Source organism: Acanthochromis polyacanthus, chromosome 1 (genome assembly GCF_021347895.1).
Source record: "Acanthochromis polyacanthus isolate Apoly-LR-REF ecotype Palm Island chromosome 1, KAUST_Apoly_ChrSc, whole genome shotgun sequence".
Taxonomy (NCBI): Eukaryota; Metazoa; Chordata; class Actinopteri; family Pomacentridae; genus Acanthochromis; species Acanthochromis polyacanthus.
In genome coordinates, this window is record NC_067113.1 from 26,756,433 (window position 1) to 26,771,614 (window position 15,182).

The following is a 15,182-nucleotide window of genomic DNA, read 5'->3' on the forward strand; positions in this document are numbered from 1 at the left end:
ATTCATTTTACGCTCAAATTTTAGAAGAATATAAACAAGAAAAGCACTCAGAGAGCGCAGTACTTAGTCATTGTATGATTTCTGACGGATAAGTCCCGATAAGTCCACAGTGGTGGATTTGTAGTAGGATCTCATTCATGTGATCATCAGCAGGCCGCTGATGTATGTTCACCTGTTGTCATAGTTACAGCAATGCCGTGCCGCTATCTCACAATGAAACAGAAATCTTTAACAAATCCGTGGATCCAGATTATAAGCCGCATCACTGCCGAAATCTAATCAGTTGGTCCAAATCCATTTTTCTGTTTTTGAGTAATGTTGCACACAGAAGGACAGACAGACAGACTGACATACATATGCGTTCCTTGGCAGAGTAATGAAATGCCAGGCTTTCTAATACACACACTGCCAACAGTGATATTGTATGAACACATTTGCTGCAACTCATTCAAACTTCATGAACTAATTGTTTCCAAAATTTCACTTGAGGTGAAGCTACGCCTATAAAAATTGAACACTTTGTAAGTGTTTCTAACTGCAATTTTCACAATTTCCTGTTATTTTATAGATTTTCTCTGCTTTGGTAAAGTACAGATAGTAAAATCACTGAACACAACAAATAATTTACAATGATAACACTTAAAACAGCAGGGCCGAAACCTGTAAATAATGTCCACATCACAAAACTGCAATTATATAAATGGTCATTTGTTCAGCAACAATGTTGTGCCGCAAAATTACACTATTTTTTAATGTTTTAAATCGGCTAAAACGGTGCTCTTACATACATTTGCCATTTTTTTGCATGAATACGTACGAATATTAAGGGCTGGCAAATGGGCTACTTCACAGATTTTCCCTGTTTTGTTAAGTTACAGACAATATTCGGTTAAAATTACAGGAAAAAAGCAGTAATTTACATGTTGATTGAAAAAAAAAAACTGAAGACAATGTTTACATCAAATATCTGTAATTGAATTTAAATCAGCTAAAAATATGGACTTGTTTTTACAGTTTTTAATGCTATAGTATTCCACTGTTTTCACATGTTGTTTCTGGCACCTTTGCTGCCAGATTTTTTTTACAGTGTAGAAGAACACCAAAACATTCCTCCTCCAATGATCATGAACATCTATTAAACAGTTGTTGAGATATTTCAGGACTGCAGTAGTGGAAACGCTACCGTTTGCATTCCCAGAGTCAGAGCAGGACTTCTGGAGAAGTTACACATCTGAATCTTTGTTCTGAAGCCTTTTAAACCCACAGTGGCTAAAACCAAACTCCTATCTTATTCGACCAGGGAAACAATCTGCTTTTTTTCCCCCCCTTTAGCGTCTGACAACCATGTTTGCAGTCACAGAAAAGTCGTCAATAGGAATTCCCTAATATTATGTCTAATTGGTGCAAACTTCACTGCTGGGGTGGGCCTCGGGTCCGTTCCGAGTAAGGGAAGTACGCGGCTGGTTGACTAAAACGTTTTTAACCTCCGGCGAAGAGGACTCGCTGTAACACTGTGATTAAAATAAGCCTCGTGTCAGAACTTCAAGGTCACCTCTACGGATCCTTCAGAATAAGTTGGACGGAGGGAGAAAAACACACACACACATCTGAGCTGTAGTGCAGTAATTTGCTCAAAATTCATCAGGGCTGCTGTCTGAATGTGACAAAACACACTTTTACAGCAAAACTAGTGGATTTTTCCATTTTCTACTTCACCTGGTGCTCTTAGGTCAAAGTCAGGAGAGGTGGAGGATATTTAGTGTCTTTTTAACCCACAAAACAACACAACTGTGCAGGAAAGATGCTTAGCTACAACAGTGTATATAAATATATACTGTACACATGCATTCAAGCACAAACTGTACACATTTCTACATAAATACACACACCTCTGTCTCACACTGTGGACTAATCTAACACCTCACTGAGAGGCTCTGCTCTTCCTCCTCCTCTTCCTCCTCCTCCAAAACGAGTCGCCATCAATGAAGAGACAAATAAAGGGGAAAAACGGGCCAGGAGGCACAAAAAAATAAATTTAAAAAAATGAAACCAATCTATAACAACCAGCTCCTGCCCTCATCATGAATCACGCCTCCTGACCCGGCGTCTCCATGGCGACGATGTGCAGTGCCATTTTCAATTGCTGACTGCAGCTTAGCGTCGCCTCTGTTCCTTTGCTGCAGGTTTACAGCCACGTATATTTATACATATATATAGAGAGAGAGAGCATGCTGAAACTTCGACGGGTGAGGATTTCCTGCTTTTGAACAAACCCTGAGGATGATTTGATGGTGTTTATTCGCAGGCAAGCACATCAGCTGTGACCCCGAATGCCTCATGTGCATGCATGAACACATGGCTGCAGTGAGGAGGGGTACAACATCGTTTTCTGTCTTGTATGAGCCGGTTTAGTAGCAGGATGGAGAGATTTTAAAATGTGTGTGGAAGCTGGAGAGGAGCCAGCATGGAGAGGACCTAAATAACTTCAGCTTTAAAAATCTCTATTTTCTCATTAATTATGACTTTTATCATTTATATAAAGCCTGATTGTTATTGTACAGCCTTAAATTCATTGCACATAATGTATGAGCAATTAAAATCTCTTGAATACTGCAGAAGCAGTGAGGGATGTGAGGCCTGGAGGTGTTTACTGGTATGCATTCATCTCAAATAACACATTTGGTTTGTTTAAAGGCTTAAATATGTTTTAAAAATGACATGTGACATATAGTCAGCTACAGCAAATCTCATGATATTATGATTTTTAACCACTACAATGCTCCCCTGGAACGCACTGACCGGCTCTGCTGTGGAGAGCTGTTGCCATAGCGAGTTGGTTGCCACAGCAGATTTACTCAGGCGCGTCCACGCACATTGGCCGTCCACAGGCCACGCAAAAAAGCTCATCCTGGTAAGCAGCTCTGACAGGATCACAGGACACGCAGCTGCAGGCGGCAGTGAGCAGCGGCGGTTAAGGGCTAAAAAAAACACGGCACCGCTCCGGCCCCGTTCCTCCCCGGCCCCTCCGCCCCCGGCTTCTGGAGATCTTACCTCGGGTCTGCCGCTGCCAAATCCTCGAGCCACAGAAAGAGCCGGGTGTGGTTACAACAAAAATCCTCTACGGCGGGGACGACACGGAGCGGAATCCCATAGCGGGGCGTCGGAAGGCGGCGGAGGAGGAGCGGCAGGAGGCGGCGGCCGGAGACGGCGGAGAGAGGGCGAATATGTTCCGACAGAGATCGTCCGTTTTCTCCTTCTGCTGTCACCTCAGCATCTCTGCTGTCGCTTGCAGATCCGTGACGTGACGCTTCTGTGATGATGATCAGCAGCAGCCTCAACCGCCTGCGCGCGCGGCCCCGCTCCGATCGCCCTCGCAACAGCTCGGGAGCGCGCTCGTCCAAGAAACGCAGATGATTCCCACGCAGGCGCAGTAGACGCTTCACCAAATCCGTGTTTTTTTCTTCTTTTAATAGCCTGTCAAATTTATACAGTCACATGTTATTAGTCATAGTCAAGAGTCCAATGTCATATTATTGCACAATCAAAAATAAATGCATAACTGTTTTAGATTTAGGATGAGACATTAAAAAACACACATCTTCCATTTTTGAGACAGTTTGTTTAGCTTGGAACGCGGCACACACACACACACACACACACACACACACACACACACAGAGAGAGAGAGAGAGACAAGGACCAGTATTAGTCTGTAGTTTAAGAAGGATTAATAGCATAGTTTGAAACACAAATACAATTGCGTAGACATTATAGAAAAATCACTTTAATTAAATAAAAAATGGTAATTAGTCAAGTCTGCAGTTTCTATTGCACATGTAAGCCATTTTTCAAAAATGATTAAGATTAGCATTACCTAACAAGTTAAGTTAATTTTTAAGGGTGAAATTTCACAGGGCTATATGTATCATCAAGAGAACGCGGTCACACACACACACACACACACACACACACACACACACACACACACACACACACACAAGGACCAGTATTAGTCTGTAGTTTAAGAAGGATCAATAGCATAGTTTAAAAATCATAATAATAATGTATTAAGGCTCATAATTATGGAGATTAACTTAAGAAGTTTAAATCCAGGGGCGCTCGTATAGCTCATCGGGTTAAGCGGGCAACTCATGTACAGTGGCTGGTCTCCGACGCAGCGCTAAGGTTGGATTTCTGCCCGTGGCACTTTGGTGCATGTCTTCCCTTAACTCTTCTCCCCATTTCCTGTCAATCTTTATCTCTCCTATCCAATAAAGCCTAGAAAAGACAAAAAAATAATATTAAGAATAAATAAAAATAATTTGGAACCACAGTGAACAGATTTCAAGAACTTTATTGTTATATACACATCAGAAACACAGAGAGATTCTTATTTGGACACATTTAATCGTGTTTTCCAAAAGTCCGGTCCATTTTTTCCCAAAAATCCGGTCCACGTTTTCCAAAAGTCCAGTCCACTTTTTCCAAATAATCCGGTCCACTTTTTCAAAAAATCCGGTCCACGTTTTGCAAAAGTCCAGTCCACTTTTTCAAAAAAATCCGATCCACATTTCTCAAAAGTCTGATCCACTTTTTCAAAAAATCCGGTCCAAGTTTTCCAAAGTCCGGTTCCACTTTATCAAAAAATCCAGTCCACGTTTTCCAAAAGTCCGGTTCCACTTTTTCCAAAATCCGGTCCACGGTTTTCCAAAAGTACGGTCCACTTTTTCAAAAAACTCCGGTCCATATTTTCCAAAAGTCCGATCCACTTTTTCAAAAATTCCGGTCCATATTTTCCAAAAGTCCGATCCACTTTTTCAAAAAATCCGGTCCATATTTTCCAAAAGTCCGGTCCACTTTTACAAAAAATCCGGTCCACGTTTTCCAAAAGTCCGATCCACTTTTTCAAAAAATCCGGTCCACATAAAAGCATAAAAACACCAAGGCACTCTCTGGGTGAATAAAATGCCTTTAATACTACATGGCAAGTCAAAAAAAGGAGACAATAAGCCCCGACGCGTTTCAGCCTACAAGGCTTTCCTCAGGGGGACAACAGAGTAAAAGGACACACATGTGGTCCTTATAATCAAAAGAACCAACCAATAGAAATCCTCCACCTGTCAAGGAGGAAGTGGAGAGAGTAACCAGTGCTTGCAAGCACTAAAAAAAAAAAAAAAAAAAAAAAAATCAAAGAAAAACAGAATAATCAATATCCTCATTCAGTCCAGGATACTTCGTAGCTTGTAATTTATATATCCAAAAGGTCTCACGTTGTCTTAGTTTTTTCAATCTATTTCCTTTTTGTATTGAGTCCTGTATATGTTCAATTCCATGTATTTGGAGAGAAGATGGGTTACTATTGTGGAGGTCCAAGAAATGTCTAGCCATAGGATAATTGGTGTTAGCTGTACGGATAGCATATTTATGTTCAGCCAATCTGTCCTGCAGTCGTCTCTTAGTCATCCCTATGTAGAAGACTTGACATGTTGGGCAGACCAGTCTATAGATGACAAAAGTAGTTTTACAATTAATGAAGTGCTTAATTGAAAACTCCTGGCCTGAATGAAGATCCAAAAAGGTTTTTGTATTCAGAACATTAGTGCAATGATTACAGTTTTGACATTTGTATGAACCAATAGGTTTAAAGTCAAGCCAAGTTCTTTTACAGGAAGAAGGCTGATAACTATGAACCAGTTTGTCTTTAAGGGTGGGGCATTTTTTAAAACAAAATAAAGGAGGCTTGGGAAAATTTGTCTCAGAGTTTCATCACTGTTAATAATATCCCAGTTCTTTTTGATAATGTTTCTAATACCATTAGCCTCAACGCTGTATGTAGTGCAAAAAACAACACCTTCCCTAGCATCCTTGGGGGATTTCTTACCAAAAGCCTATCCCTATTCAAATTTTGTACCCTTAGATAAGCCTTTTGCAGAGTCTTTCTGTTATATCCTCTTTCCTCAAATCTGGAAATCATCTCCTTAGATTTAATCTCAAAATCATTATCGTCATCACATATTCTTCTGACTCTTTGTAACTGTCCATATGGAATATTTTCTTTCAACCAATTGGGATGACAGCTTTTATTGTGCAAAATGGTGTTCCTGTCAGTTATTTTTCTGAATAGAGTTGTGTGTAGATTACCCAAATGATCTTTATAAATTGTCATATCCAAAAAATTAACTTTTTCTTTGCTGTATTCTAATGAGAGCCGTATATTGGGATTAATATTATTCAGAAATAAATGAAATTCTTTTAATTCTTGCTCTGTACCAGACCAGAATAAACACACATCATCAATATATCGCCCCCACCAAATAATGTATTTATAGAACCTGTTAAACTCTATGTTAAGGACATATCTTGTTCCCATTTTCCTAGGAATAGTCCTGCATATGAAGGGCTATAACAGGCTCCCATAGCACAACCCTTAACCTGTCTAAAAACTTTATCTTCAAATACAAAAATATTATTATTTAAAGTCCACTTGGTAAGTGAAATCAAGAACTCATTAGGAGGCATATCTGTGGGAAGGCGGTCACTAAGATAAAACCTCATTGCTGCCAGTCCTTCTTCATGTACAATGTTAGAATAGAGGCTTTCCACATCCATAGTGACCATGAATGCTTCTAAGCCTATATTTTTCATTTCTTTAATTTTAGAAAGGACATCGGTAGTATCCTGGATGTAAGCTGGGAGGGCAGGAAGATAAGGTTTAATAAAATAGTCGATAAATTTAGACACAGATTCAGTAAGACTATCATTGCCAGAGATAACAGGTCTACCTGGAGGATTAACAAGGCATTTATGGATTTTGGGAAGCATATAAAAAGAAGCCATTTTAGGGTGTTCCTTAAACAAAAACTTGAACTCCTGTTCGGAGAGCCAGTTTCTCTCTAATGCATCAGTGAGTAACTGTTTCAACTCTACTTTCAAGTCTTCAATAGGATTGTATGGAAGACGTTTGTAAAATTCTTCATTATTAAGTTGCCGATAAGCCTCTCTCACATACATATCTTTACTTAATACTACTACCGCACCACCTTTATCAGCCTTTTTAATCACAATTTCATCATCTTTGATAAGTTCATCTAAAGCACATTTTTCTTTGTATGTAATATTAGACTTAACAGGTTTATGTTGATTATTAAAAAATTTATTAACTTCAAAATCAACTTTCTTTGCAAATGTATTAAGAGTGGCATTTTGGACCAAAGGACAAAAAGTAGACTTAGGTTTAAATAACAGTCTTTCATGATTAGGAGCACTCTGACCTGAGTCTGATGAAGTGGCTGGTGTGTTCACCAATCCGATCCACGTTTTCCAAAAGTCCGATCCACTTTTTCAAAAAAAATCCGGTCCACATTTTCCAAAAGTCCGATCCACTTTTTCAAAAAATCAGATCCACGTTTTCCAAAAGTCCGATCCACTTTTTCAAAAATCCGGTCCATATTTTCCAAAAGTCCTGTCCACTTTTTACAAAAAAAATCCGGTCCACGTTTTGAAAAAGTCCGATCCACTTTTTCAAAAAATCCGGTCCACATTTTGCAAAAGTCCAGTCCACTTTTCCAAAAAATCCAGTTCACGTTTTCCAAAAGTACGATCCACTTTTTCCAAAAAAACCGGTCCACGTTTTGCAAAAGTCCGATCCACTTTTTCAAAAAAATCCGGTCCACGTTTTCCAAAAGTCCAATCCACTTTTTCCAAATAATCCGGTCCACTTTTTCAAACAATCCGATCCACGTTTTCCAAAAGTCCGATCCACTTTTTCCAAAAAATCCGGTCCACGTTTTCCAAAAGTCCGATCCACTTTTTCAAAAAATCCGGTCTATGTTTTCCAAAAGTCCGGTCCACTTATTCAAAAAATCCGGTCCATATTTTCCAAAAGTCCTGTCCACTTTTTCAAAAACTCCAGTCCACGTTTTGAAAAAGTCCGATCCACTTTTTCAAAAAATCCGGTCCACATTTTGCAAAAATCCGGTCCACTTTTTCAAAAATCCAGTTCACGTTTTCCAAAAGTACGATCCACTTTTTCAAACAATCCGATCCACGTTTTCCAAAAGTCCGATCCACTTTTTCCAAAAAAACCGGTCCACGTTTTCCAAAAGTCCAATCCACTTTTTCAAAAAATCCGGTCCATGTTTTCCAAAGTCCGGTCCACTTTTACAAAAAATTCCGGTCCACGTTTTCCAAAAGTCCGATCCACTTTTTCAAAAAACTCCGGTCCATATTTTCCAAAAGTCCGATCCACTTTTTCAAAAAATCCGGTCCATATTTTCCAAAAGTCCGATCCACTTTTTCAAAAAATCCGGTCCATATTTTCCAAAAGTCCGATCCACTTTTTCAAAAAAACTCCGGTCCACGTTTTGCAAAAGTCCGATCCACTTTTTCAAACTATCCGGTCCACGTTTTCCAAAAGTCCAGTCCACTTTTTCCAAATAATCCGGTCCACTTTTTCAAAAAAATCCGGTCCACGTTTTGCAAAAGTCCAGTCCACTTTTTCAAAAAATCAGATCCACATTTTCCAAAAGTCTGATTCACTTTTTCAAACAATCCGGTCCAAGTTTTCCAAAAGTCCGGTCCACTTTATCAAAAAAATCCGGTCCACGTTTTCCAAAAGTCCGGTCCACTTTTTCAAAAAATCCGGTCCATATTTTCCAAAAGTCCGATCCACTTTTTCAAAAAAACTCCGGTCCACGTTTTGCAAAAGTCCGATCCACTTTTTCAAACTATCCGGTCCACGTTTTCCAAAAGTCCAGTCCACTTTTTCCAAATAATCCGGTCCACTTTTTCAAAAAATCCGGTCCACATTTTGCAAAAGTCCAGTCCACTTTTCAAAAAATCAGATCCACATTTTCCAAAAGTCTGATTCACTTTTTCAAACAATCTGGTCCAAGTTTTCCAAAAGTCCTGTCCACTTTTTACAAAAAAATCCGGTCCACGTTTTGAAAAAGTCCGATCCACTTTTTCAAAAAATCCGGTCCACATTTTGCAAAAGTCCGATCCACTTTTTCAAAAAATCCGGTCCACGTTTCCAAAAGTCCGGTCCACTTTTTCAAAAAATCCGGTCCATATCCGTCCTTTTTTTTCCGGTCCACGTTTTGAAAAAGTCCGATCCACTTTTTCAAAAAATCCGGTCCACATTTTGCAAAAGTCCGGTCCACTTTTTCAAAAAATCCAGTTCACGTTTTCCAAAAGTACGATCCACTTTTTCAAACAATCCGATCCACGTTTTCCAAAAGTCCGATCCACTTTTTCCAAAAAAACCGGTCCACGTTTTCCAAAAGTCCAGTCCACTTTTTCAAAAAAATCAGATCCACGTTTTCCAAAAGTCCGGTCCACTTTTTCAAAAAAATCAGATCCACATTTTCCAAAAGTCTGATTCACTTTTTCAAACAATCCGGTCCAAGTTTTCCAAAAGTCCGGTCCACTTTATCAAAAAAATCCGGTCCACGTTTTCCAAAAGTCCGGTCCACTTTTTCAAAAAATCCGGTCCACGTTTTCCAAAAGTCCAATCCACTTTTTCAAAAAACTCCGGTCCATATTTTCCAAAAGTCCGATCCACTTTTTCAAAAAATCCGGTCCATATTTTCCAAAAGTACGATCCACTTTTTCAAAAAATCCGGTCCACGTTTTCCAAAAGTCCGGTCCACTTTTTCAAAAAACTCCGGTCCATATTTTCCAAAAGTCCGATCCACTTTTTCAAAAAATCCGGTCCATATTTTCCAAAAGTCCGATCCACTTTTTCAAAAAATCCAGTCCATATTTTCCAAAAGTCCGGTCCACTTTTTCAAAAAATCCGGTCCATATTTTCCAAAAGTCCTGTCCACTTTTTACAAAAAAAATCCGGTCCACGTTTTGAAAAAGTCCGATCCACTTTTTCAAAAAATCCGGTCCACATTTTGCAAAAGTCCAGTCCACTTTTTCAAAAAATCCAGTTCACGTTTTCCAAAAGTACGATCCACTTTTTCAAACAATCCGATCCACTTTTTCCAAAAAACCGGTCCACGTTTTGCAAAAGTCCGATCCACTTTTTCCAAATAATCCGGTCCACTTTTTCAAACAATCCGATCCACGTTTTCCAAAAGTCCGATCCACTTTTTCAAAAAACCGGTCCACGTTTTGCAAAAGTCCGATCCACTTTTTCAAAAAATCCGGTCCACGTTTTCCAAAAGTCCGATCCACTTTTTCAAAAAATCCGGTCCATGTTTTCCAAAAGTCCGGTCCACTTATTCAAAAAATCCGGTCCATATTTTCCAAAAGTCCTGTCCACTTTTTCAAAAACTCCAGTCCACGTTTTGCAAAAGTCCGATCCACTTTTTCAAACAATCCGATCCACGTTTTGCAAAAGTCCGATCCACTTTTTCAAAAAAATCCGGTCCACGTTTTCCAAAAGTCCGGTCCACTTTTACAAAAAAATCCGGTCCACGTTTTCCAAAAGTCCGATCCACTTTTTCAAAAAAACTCCGTTCCACGTTTCCAAAAGTCCGGTCCACTTTTTCCAAAAATCCGGTCCACGTTTTCCAAAACTCTGGTCCACTTTTTCAAAAAAGCTCCGGTCCACGTTTTCCAAAAGTCCGGTACATTTTTTCAAAAAATCCGGTCCACGTTTTCCAAAAGTCCAGTCCACTTTTCCCCCCGTGGAATCGACACCTTTTCGCGGTGGAGGGGTTTGAGTGTCTTGGTGATCCTGGGAGCTATGTTGTCCAGGGCCTAAGCCCTTGGTAGGGTCGCTCAAGGCGAACTGGTCCTGGGTGAGAGACCAGACTAAGAGCGATTCAGAAGACCCCGATGAGAACAGATAATGGTGAAGCCGCTACCTCCGCCGGGTTAGGGAGACCGGGGCCTTCCCCTGGAGCCAGGCCTGGGGGGAGCTCGTAGAAGAGGGTCTGGTGGCCAATCCTTGGGGTCTCGTGGGGCTCGGTCGGGCACAGCCTGAAGAAGAAACACGGGGCCACTGCCCAGTAGGCCCACCACCTACATGGCAGGAAGTCGGGGTCGGGTGCTATGTCCACCATGCAGTGGGCAGGAGCGGGTGCCTGGGCGTGCCACCTCCTGGTGGCGTAGACTAGCTCTGGGGACGTGGAACGTCACCTCACTGGCGTGGAAGGAACCTGAGCTGGTGCGGGACGTGGAGCGATACCGGCTAGATATAGTTGGGCTCACCTCCACGCACAGCAAGGATTCTGGAACCAGAATCCTGGAGAGGGGTTGGACTCTCTCAGACTCCGACTCCAGAGTTGCCCAAAGTGAGAGGCGCGGGCGGGTGTGTGGATACTCACAAGCCCCGACTGAGCACCTGCTTTGTTGGAGTTCTCCCCGGGAACGAGAGGGTCGCCTCTCTGCAACTTCGTGTTGCAGAGGGGAAAACTCTGACTGTTGTCTGTGCTTATGCGCTGAACAGCAGTTCAGAGTATTCGGCCTTCTTGGAGTCTCTGGGTGGTGTCCTGGAAGGGGTACCGCCCGGGGATTCCATAGTTCTCCTGGGAGACTTCAACGCTCACGTGGGCAACGATGGAGAAACCTGGAGGGGGTGATTGGGAGGAACGGCCTGCCTGATCTGAACCAAGTCGTGTTTTGTTACTGGACTCTGTGCTAGTCATAGATTGTCCATACCAAACACCATGTGTACATCAATATTGTACTGGTACCTAGAGCACCTTAGGCAAAGGTCCGATGATCGACTTTATAGTCGTATCGTCAGACCTGCGGCCGTATGTTTAAGACACTCGGGTGAAGAGAAGGTCAGAGCTGTCAACTGATCACCACCTGTGGTGATTGGATCCGATGACGCGAGACTGCCGACAGACCTGGTGAAACGTGTAGTGCGGGTGAACTGGGAACGTTTGACAGAGTACCATGTCCATAGGGTTCTAACTCCACCTCCGGAAGAGTTTCTTCTGCATCCCGGGGGAGGTTGGGGACATGGATTCTGAGTGGTCCATGTTCAAAGCCTCCATTGCAGAAGCAGCTGCTAGGAGCTGCGGTCTGAAGGTCACTGGTGCCTGTCGTGGCGGCAATCCAAAGACCAGCTGGTGGACAGCAGCGGTGAGGGAGGCCATCAGGCTTAAAAAGGAGGCTTTTCGAGCCTGGTTGGCTCGGGGGTCTCCCAAAGCAGCTGACAGGTACCGGTTGGCCAAAAGGGTGGCAGCTGTGGCAGTTGTGGAAGCTAAAACTCAGGTGTGGGAGGAGTTCGGAGAGGCCATGGAGAAGGACTTCGGTCGGCGTCGGGGAAGTTCTGGCAAACCGCTCGACGCCTCAGGAAGGGGAGGCAGGGCTTCGCTCAGGCTGTGTACAGTCGGGGTGGAGGACTGTTGACCCGCACTGGGGATATCGTCGAGCAGTGGAAAGAGCGCTTCGAGGAACTCCTGAACCCGGTAAACATGTCCTCTATGGAAGAGGCAGAGCCTGAAAACTCAGGGGGATCTTCGTCCATATCCGTGGCAGAGGTCGCCGAGGTAGTTAAGAAGCTCCTCGGTGGCAAGGCGCCAGGTGTGAACGAGATTCGCCCTGAGATGCTGAAAGCTCTGGACATTGTTGGACTGTCTTGGTTGACACGTCTATACAATGTCGCGTGGGCATCGGGTACAGTACCCGTGGAGTGGCCAACCAGGGTGGTGGTCCCTATTTTCAAAAAGGGGGACCGGAGAGTGTGTGCCAACTACCGTGGTATCACACTTCTCAGCCTCTCCGGAAAGTTTACTCTAGGGTGTTGGAAGGGAGGCTCCAACGATAGTCGAACCTCGGATTCAGGAGGAGCAATGCGGATTCCGTCCCGGTCGTGGAACAGCAGGCCAGCTCTTTACCCTTGCGGAGCTGCTGAGGGGTCATGGGAGTATGACCTGCCAGTCTACATGTGTTTTGTGGATTCTGGAGAAGGCCTATGACCATGTCCCCCGAGGGGCTTTGTGGGGGCACATTTTCCAAAAGTCCGGTCCATATTTTCCAAAAATCCGGTCCACGTCTCGTCCACTCCTCCTGGCCCATCAGTGCCAAACTCACCAGCAAGAGACCTACCATATCAAGCTACAATGTGAAACCTCTAGGACTCAAGCTTGTTATCCAACACATCCCACAGATACTTCGTGCTTTTTGATGTTCCTCTAAAGAGTGTACAGATTCATGTGTCTGAAAGAAGCCACTGCAGTGAAAAGCACATCAAGAATGCACTTACAAACTACCACTATCAAACATGAACCAAAGGAAAACAACAATCAAAACACACATAAAAATAAAAACTTACTCACCGTTCCATATATCCATGAGACAACAAACCAATATGATGCAACATAACATACAAAACTCCAGCAGCTATTAGTCCACCCAAACACAGAATACAACTGTACAATACATATAAAATCATGTATAAAGCACTGTCCATATCATATAAATAAACAGGCAAATCATTCCACACAAGAAAACAACACCAAACACAGTGTCAAAACAACTGGACACTGCACAAAAACAGAAAACCAAACAAGAAAGAAAAAAAAAACAGGCATCACTGCAGAGCACAAAACCACATTATGTACTGGGACAGGGAGAGGATTATAGCCTCAGACAAATAAACATCAACAATGGATCAAGGAAGCCATCAAAATCAGGAAGCAGGCAAGCTGCACCATGAACCAGGATGAGGGGACCTACATCCTCTCACATACCTGGGAGACCACCAGACAGCAGGAGGCATGGTCAGTTTCACAGATCTATCAAACCAGCCACATGATAAAAGGACACATCAGCAAACGTCAGATGACACTGAAGAAAACAGCAGAGGCTGTCAAAACATGTCAGCAAGGTAACACAACTCTTTCTGAATTGTCATTTTTAAATAAGTAACACTGTTGCAATGAAGGCATCTTGGTCAAAATATAAGTAACAAACTTTTTGTATCATAGTTAATTTTTTTTTGCTGTTTTTAGGTCTAAAATCAACAAGGCCCCCTATAACCAAACACCACATGGCATTTTTACAGAAAGACTCTTCCAAAATATTATATACAACTGAGAAAAAAATAAAAGTTATTCATAAAGATACTGTAGTTTTTCTAATGGTAACTTAGTTGAAAGTGATAGAATTAGTTATTTTCCTTTTAAAATTTGATATATCTCCATAAAAGAAATACCTGTCATAATTATCTGAACTTAATCAAAACTACTTTTGAATGAGCTCATTTTATTATTGTTCAACTAATTAGGAGGTGGTTGTTATTAAATTCAGACACTTATTTAGTTGACATTTTAGTTATATCCAGTCCTTTTTTATAAATAAGTGATTGTTTCCATGATAAATAATCATGGAATTTGTAAACACATGATCACAATGAACATAAAAAACATTACACTTTTTTAAAAAATGTATGTAACATACATCCCATGGATTTGAAAAGTCACTGAATTATATATTGACCTGTCTACGTGACTTACAGCAGTAATCAAGTTGGCAAGTCATGTCAGAGTGGCATCCACATGTTGCTCAAAGTTTACAAGCAGAACATATCACAAAGCGTCACACTGATCCCATATTTCATTCTCCTGTCTCCTTCTAAAGGACACACGACACATACACCTGAACACCCACACGATTTGAAAGAAAATGTGATTCATCTGCTCCATTGCCTCATGTCCTGTGTTGATGTGCCCACTGTACGCACCTTAATGGTTCATAGGAGTCAACACATTTCTATAGAGACACAAATACCTCTCCATCATAGCCAGCATTAAAGTTTTCCTCAGTTTGTACAACAGAAGCTTCTCTATGTTCCACATATTCATCAATGAGCCCTTGGGGTCATTTTCCCATCTTGGTCTGGTACATAGACTGTATATAAAGATGGACGTAGCATCTGGCTCCAAAACTGCAGCCCACCCGGAAGTGTCAAAGACTTGCAATATCACGCCATCCGCTAGGGTTGGCTCCAAAAAGCTTTTGCTCCATAGACCCCAATTCATTTTTGGAAAAACTAAAATTTGATAGACTGATGTTCTACAGCTCAGGATTTTTTTGCCGTTAGTTTTCATGGTCAAAATGAGAGATCAGGTGGCCGATCTTAAAATAAATCAATACTGAATTTTAAATAAATCGTTAAAGTTGGCGGAGCCAGGGGGCGTGGCTATACTTGATTGACAGTCCCATTGACTGGTCCTGCCCCGAGTTGCTCTCCGGTCCAGCCTGTTTGACGCTTT